This window comes from Zea mays, chromosome 3 (genome assembly GCF_902167145.1).
Source record: "Zea mays cultivar B73 chromosome 3, Zm-B73-REFERENCE-NAM-5.0, whole genome shotgun sequence".
Taxonomy (NCBI): Eukaryota; Viridiplantae; Streptophyta; class Magnoliopsida; order Poales; family Poaceae; genus Zea; species Zea mays.
The window spans coordinates 49,775,047-49,780,854 of NC_050098.1; the positions used below are offsets into that span (position 1 = coordinate 49,775,047).

Genomic DNA, 5,808 nt, shown 5'->3' on the forward strand with positions numbered 1-5,808 from the left:
AAGCTGAAAGAGGAGGACAACGCCGAGGAGAGGGATTTCGCTGTGTGTGACGTGCAGATTGGAGGGACTAGCTCAGTTCAGATGGCTCTAGAGCGTTCGGTTGGGTATTCGGGTAGAGTGGAAGCGGCAAGGGCTACGCTTGATCAGGTCAGAGTGGAAGACATAGACACTAATGTAGTTTTCCTAAAGGTATTGCTTTTTTTCTTTCTTGAAAATAGTACATTATTATCTTGCATAGGATTTAATAGTTCAGGTGAATCTGAAACTAAAACTATGGCACATGGCAGAATCTAAACTTCCCATTGAATTACTGTACCAAATAGCAGTGCATATTTTTAGCATGTGTCATCCAGGTAGCTCATAATCCGAGCCTGTTTAAGGATTACTAGTGTAATAACACTGGTTAACTCTTTCCAGGAACTACTATTTCCTCTGATTGAAATAGACAAAAGGTTGCTCGCTTTGGCTGGGTGGGAAGAGCCCTTCAAGTCTTATGTCTTCTTGTTATGTTTCCTCTACATGGCTTACATGTATTGTTTTCTGGTATGTGATGATATCAATGCAGTACCTTCATTTTTTCACAAATTCAATTAACAGAATTTCCTATTCAGCACTAGGGAAGAGCATTCTCCTATGAAGATAATTGATTTTGGTCTCTCAGATTTTATAAGACCAGGTATTACATACCTCCACACAAGTTATGTTTGTGATTCACGTGCATTGTGTCAAAACAGCTCTCCAGTCCATTTGGTTCATTAGATTTAAGTATCAGTATCATGATTAGCGGGTGGAGCATCAGCCATGGGTATTAAAAGCAGTGTCCATCAGGTTGTATTTATTGAATATATGACTGTTGTAGTCCTAATAAATGGCAGGCATCACAATTTCACATGTAAACACAAAACTTCAAATCTTTCATATTTGTGCTTCTACTGTTGTGTAACCTGTAAAATTTTCAGTTGAATATATTTGTATGTAGACACCAATAGATTTGCAGAGAAGCATCAGGAGCATTCTAAAACATTTATGCTCGCACCTGAGAAGTAGTAAGAAACACAGAGCTTAAGTTTCTCTGATTTGGACTTCGATAATGTTTGCTAAAAATGGCTTGATGCTGTAGTATTTCTTGCTGCTGATCAGTGCCCTATAGGCTATAGCTTGAAGATGGTGAAGAAACTCTTGGATTATATTTATACGTTTCTGTTTTTCTCATTCTTGGCAGGTTGAACTAGAACTATTACGTTTCCTTTGTGAGAGGATTGTTAAGAAAGAAAAAGTGAAGGTAAAATAGCTGTTAATCGTGTCTATTTCTCCGCCTTTGGTTTCTTAGCAAATTTAATGGTACTCTTTGGAACGTTAATACTTTTTTTGTGTTAACAGCAAATAGTAATATTATACACATCCTTGAATTGTGTTTCCCATTTATTTTGTTATACTAGCGTTACTATCCTACAGAGGCAGATATATTTGTTATAAACTACTACTGGCCTCCACATTTTTAGAAGTCTTATTTTGGTAAACTTTATCAGCAACTGATCCAAAATATTTATGGTTTTGGTTGCACATAATACCATTAGATAACTTTGTAAATAAAAGTAGCACCATTAAATCTATTTGCATATACTCTCAGCCCATTTTTTTGCAACCCTCGGATTCCAAGGATGAATTAGACATATAGGTAAAAGACGCATGGACCCCTTACATCACCAACCCCGAGTCTCTCATTCGCTCCATGCTCATGTCCTACAGAAACCTGAGTACACCTCTATGCTAGCCTGGACCCCTATAGTTGCATTCTTTCTTGGACAAAGTTTCAAGTCTAGAATTGCATACTTTTGTGAACGGAGGGAGTAGTATCATAAGGGATTAATCCTATGTTTCTTTTCCTTTTGTTATTATGTGCTGCAAAAGAAAGTTTAATTTCAATTACCGTCGAACCACAAAATATAGGGTACAATTTGTGGTTCTATGGTAATTGAGAATTGGAATTAAACTTTCCTTTGCAGGTATTTGAAATTGAACTTAAATAGAAATGGTTAGAATAACCCGGAGCTAAATAGACAATTTATTCCAACAGTGAACTCAATAGCTAATTAATATTGGCATGTTGTGTTGTGGTATAAATTGCGAGACAAAAGGCCTATTTGCAGCACTTTAGTCGGTGTATTGGTTGTGTATTTGTTCAATGGCAACTCTCTTTTGTCCCATGTAGTTTTGAGGTCTGGCAAGTGAAAAGTAAGGATTCCATGTCCTTTTAAATATGATTTGTCGTGGCGAAAAAAACTGTAGTATATTCCTTAAGATAAATCCACCCTTGGTGTTTTTAACAGAAATTCCTATTCAGCACTAGGGAAGAGCATTCTCCTATGAAGATAATTGATTTTGGTCTCTCAGATTTTATAAGACCAGGTATTACATACCTCCACACAAGGGCCATCCAATTGTAAAGTTCTGTTTTACAAATATGTTAGAAGTCCATTGCCATAAAATGAAACATGATATGACCTTCCTCCAAAAAATGTTCTAACGCCTGATGCTCCTGTTGCTTTTTCCCCCTTTACAGATGAAAGGCTTAATGACATTGTTGGAAGTGCATACTATGTTGCTCCAGAAGTCTTGCATAGGTCATATAGCACAGAAGCAGACATGTGGAGCATTGGTGTTATCACTTATATATTGCTGTGTGGTAGCAGGCCATTCTGGGCACGAACTGAATCAGGCATTTTTCGCTCAGTGCTGAGAGCTGACCCTAATTTTGACGACTCACCATGGCAATCAGTATCGCCTGAAGCTAAAGATTTTGTCAAAAGACTTCTTAACAAGGATTACAGAAAAAGAATGACTGCTGCACAGGCACTCTATAAGTACTCTCAATGTTTGACTATGTTTCTATTTTTTCTGCCAATTTGTTGTTCTTTCATATTTTTCTGCCAATTTGTTGTTCTTTCATATTTTTCTGCCATACTTGCTTTGCTGCATAAAACTGTAATATTATTGCTTGCTGAATTCCTAAGACAGAGTGTGCTGTTAACTCGTGGACTTGTTGGTTTGGTTATAGATTTGTGAGAAGTACCTATCATTGAAGAAAGGTACCCGACCAGACATAACAACGGCAATTGAAGATGTAAAAACCATTCTTATTCAACATTTTATAGTGTTCACACAAATAAAGGCTTCTCTAACTCCCCCCTGAACTAAGCATTTCTTATTCAACATTTTACAGTGTTCACACAAATAAAGGCTTCTCTAACTCCCCCCTGAACTAAATAGCATTTGGTAATAACCAAGAGCTTCACAGTGCTCGATCTTCATTTGAGCAAGCCCGTTTCAACCTGGTACGATTTGCATTGTCCATTACTTTGCTCCTTAGTTTCTGAGCTTATATGCTTACCATGCCATTGTTTGCCATGTCCATGTTAATTTCTCAGGTCACTTCACTTTCCCATGTCGAGGCAAAGAAGAGATATGAATTTTTGGAGGCTGTTAGTGCGATGATGGACTCACATCTTCGATATTTTAAACAAGTACTTCCTTGCATATTTTGCCTTGTGGTGTAGCTATGTTATGCATGAATGTGATTAATCCTATCAATTTCTATTTGTCAGGGATATGAACTATTGCATCAAATGGAACCATATATTAATCAGGTAACTCTTAAACTATTTCTCTTTGTATTATGGTGTTAATGTTTTGCTCTAATAGTTACATATCTTATTTCTGTTTTTAATCCAGTAGTTGGGAGAGGTGATCTTTGCATGAGTCCAGTAGAATTTCAACCTTCTGTAAGTGAAGATTTAGTACTGGAGAAGAAATCTGGAAATGGGCAGCATGATGTCAGAGGCACACATCATCACAGAACCAACATGAAACCTGAAAAACCAATTGACTTGCTTAGGAAAGTTGATGGCAATAATATGTGTGCTGACTGTGGTGCTTCAGAACCTGATTGGGCATCATTAAACCTTGGCGCACTTCTATGCATAGAGTGTTCTGGGGTACACAGAAATCTTGGAGTGCATATATCAAAGGTATCTACAAAACCTTTAACTGTTAATTCTTTTAAATAGACTCTTGTTTCCCTTGATGGTCATGCAATATTTATTTCTGCATTCATTTATTCTTTGAAGTCTAGAGGTTGAAACTTTAAAGTCTAGAAGTTGTTTTAGTGTGTGCATGATATCAAATAGACTTGGGCTTTGGTGCAGTGGTGCTATCACACTGACAGCTACACCTAAAGCTACAACACATGTTTTGCATAAAGGAAATGAAACAGTTTTTTTCTCGAACACACAGAACTCGCATCATTATATTAAGGAAGTGAAATATGATCGTTTTTATAGCTTAGTATCATTTTTCTATTGCTAATTTAGGATAATTATATATTTATTTTGATAGAATAGTAGCCTAAACACATGCATCTTATTTCAGGTTAGATCTCTTACACTTGATGTCAGAGTTTGGGAGCCATCTGTAATCAATCTCTTTCAGTCATTAGGCAACATGTTTGTCAACAGTATTTGGGAAGAGACGCTGCCAGATGATAATTCAAGGTAATATTATTGTTTTGAATCTCTTTATGAAGTAATTCCATGTCTATTGCTCTCCAGGTAACAAACTCTCAACATTGTTTCTTTTGCAGTGCTGATGGATCAGACACATCACAGTACCTCTCTGTTAGCAAGCCTAAACACAAAGATGTATTCTCTGCCAAGGAGAAGTTTATTCATGCCAAGGTATTCACTACATTCACAACTGCTTATATTCCTTTGTTCTTTAGCAATGTATGGGGTGTTAAAAACCAAATTATCTCCATGCGAAGGATGATTGCACAAATATGACTCCTTAACACTTTAGGCTACTCCACTGCTGCTTGTTTCTTGTGATGCCAGCACTTTAGGCTAGGACAGATGTTTATCATGCTTTCCAATATCTTGGTGTACATGTCATTTTGTGATCTTGTTGGAAGCCACAGTTTGTGTTTATCATGCTTTCCTATATCTTCGTGTACATGTGATTTAATGCCAGCATTTTGTGATCTTCTTGGAAGCCACATTTTGTGTTTATCATGCTTTCCTATATCTTTGTGTACATGTGATTTAATGCCAGTTGTATATTTATGAGAATTTTGGTTTATTTTGTAGGATTCCGGCTCTCATCAAGTGACTCCTCCCCCTCACGCTGACTTTGCGGACAAATGACTCAATTCTAGTGGTGGAGCTACGAACAACAATCCGATGTTCTGATCGAGAGCGATGGAGCTAATGTTTGAACTTGTGAACTAAAAATGTGAACTATGGATGTGAACTTATGTATTTGGACTTATGTGAATTTGTGAACTTATGTATTTGGACTTGTGTGAATTTGTGATATGAACATATATCCATGTGTTTGAAATCTGTATTGTATGTGATATTCTGTGTTGCATGTGATTTTATGTTTGTCTAATTTTTCATTTCTGTATGTTTTATTTTTTTCTGGAAAAGGGATAAGAACGTGGGTACCCACGTTCTTAATGTTAAGAACGTGGGTACCGTCGAACTTAATGTGCAGCCCATGCAGACCCACGCAGGCCACATAAGTTCGACGGCCACGCGTCCCCGTCGAACTTACAGTAAGAACGTGGGTACCGTCGAACTTACTTCTCTAAATTCGATGGCCCCCGTCGAACTTAAAAACACACGTTCTTAATGTTAAGTTCGACGGTACCCACGTTCTTACGGTTAAGAACGTGGGTACCCACGTTCTTAATGTTAAGTTCGACGGGGCCGTCGAACTTACTTCTCTAAGTTCGTCCAAAAATCGCCGTCG

The 5,808-nt window shown here is 37.4% G+C and overlaps 1 long non-coding RNA gene across 3 annotated transcripts; it reads left to right on the forward strand.

The window, feature by feature from the left end:
- Nucleotides 1–436: 436 nt before the first annotated feature.
- On the forward strand, nt 437–5,429 carry LOC103650061 (uncharacterized). Of its 3 annotated transcripts, none has more exons than XR_002267985.3 (12): nt 438–543; nt 612–676; nt 1,223–1,282; nt 2,331–2,409; nt 2,564–3,124; nt 3,224–3,335; nt 3,429–3,524; nt 3,606–3,647; nt 3,733–4,028; nt 4,429–4,550; nt 4,640–4,733; nt 5,142–5,429. It is a non-coding gene; the product is annotated as an uncharacterized lncRNA (long non-coding RNA). The 3 variants fall into 3 exon arrangements; XR_002750278.2 differs by having other exon boundaries at nt 3,736–4,028; XR_002267986.3 differs by lacking the exons at nt 1,223–1,282; nt 2,331–2,409 and having other exon boundaries at nt 437–543.
- The last annotated feature ends 379 nt before the right edge of the window (nt 5,430–5,808 follow it).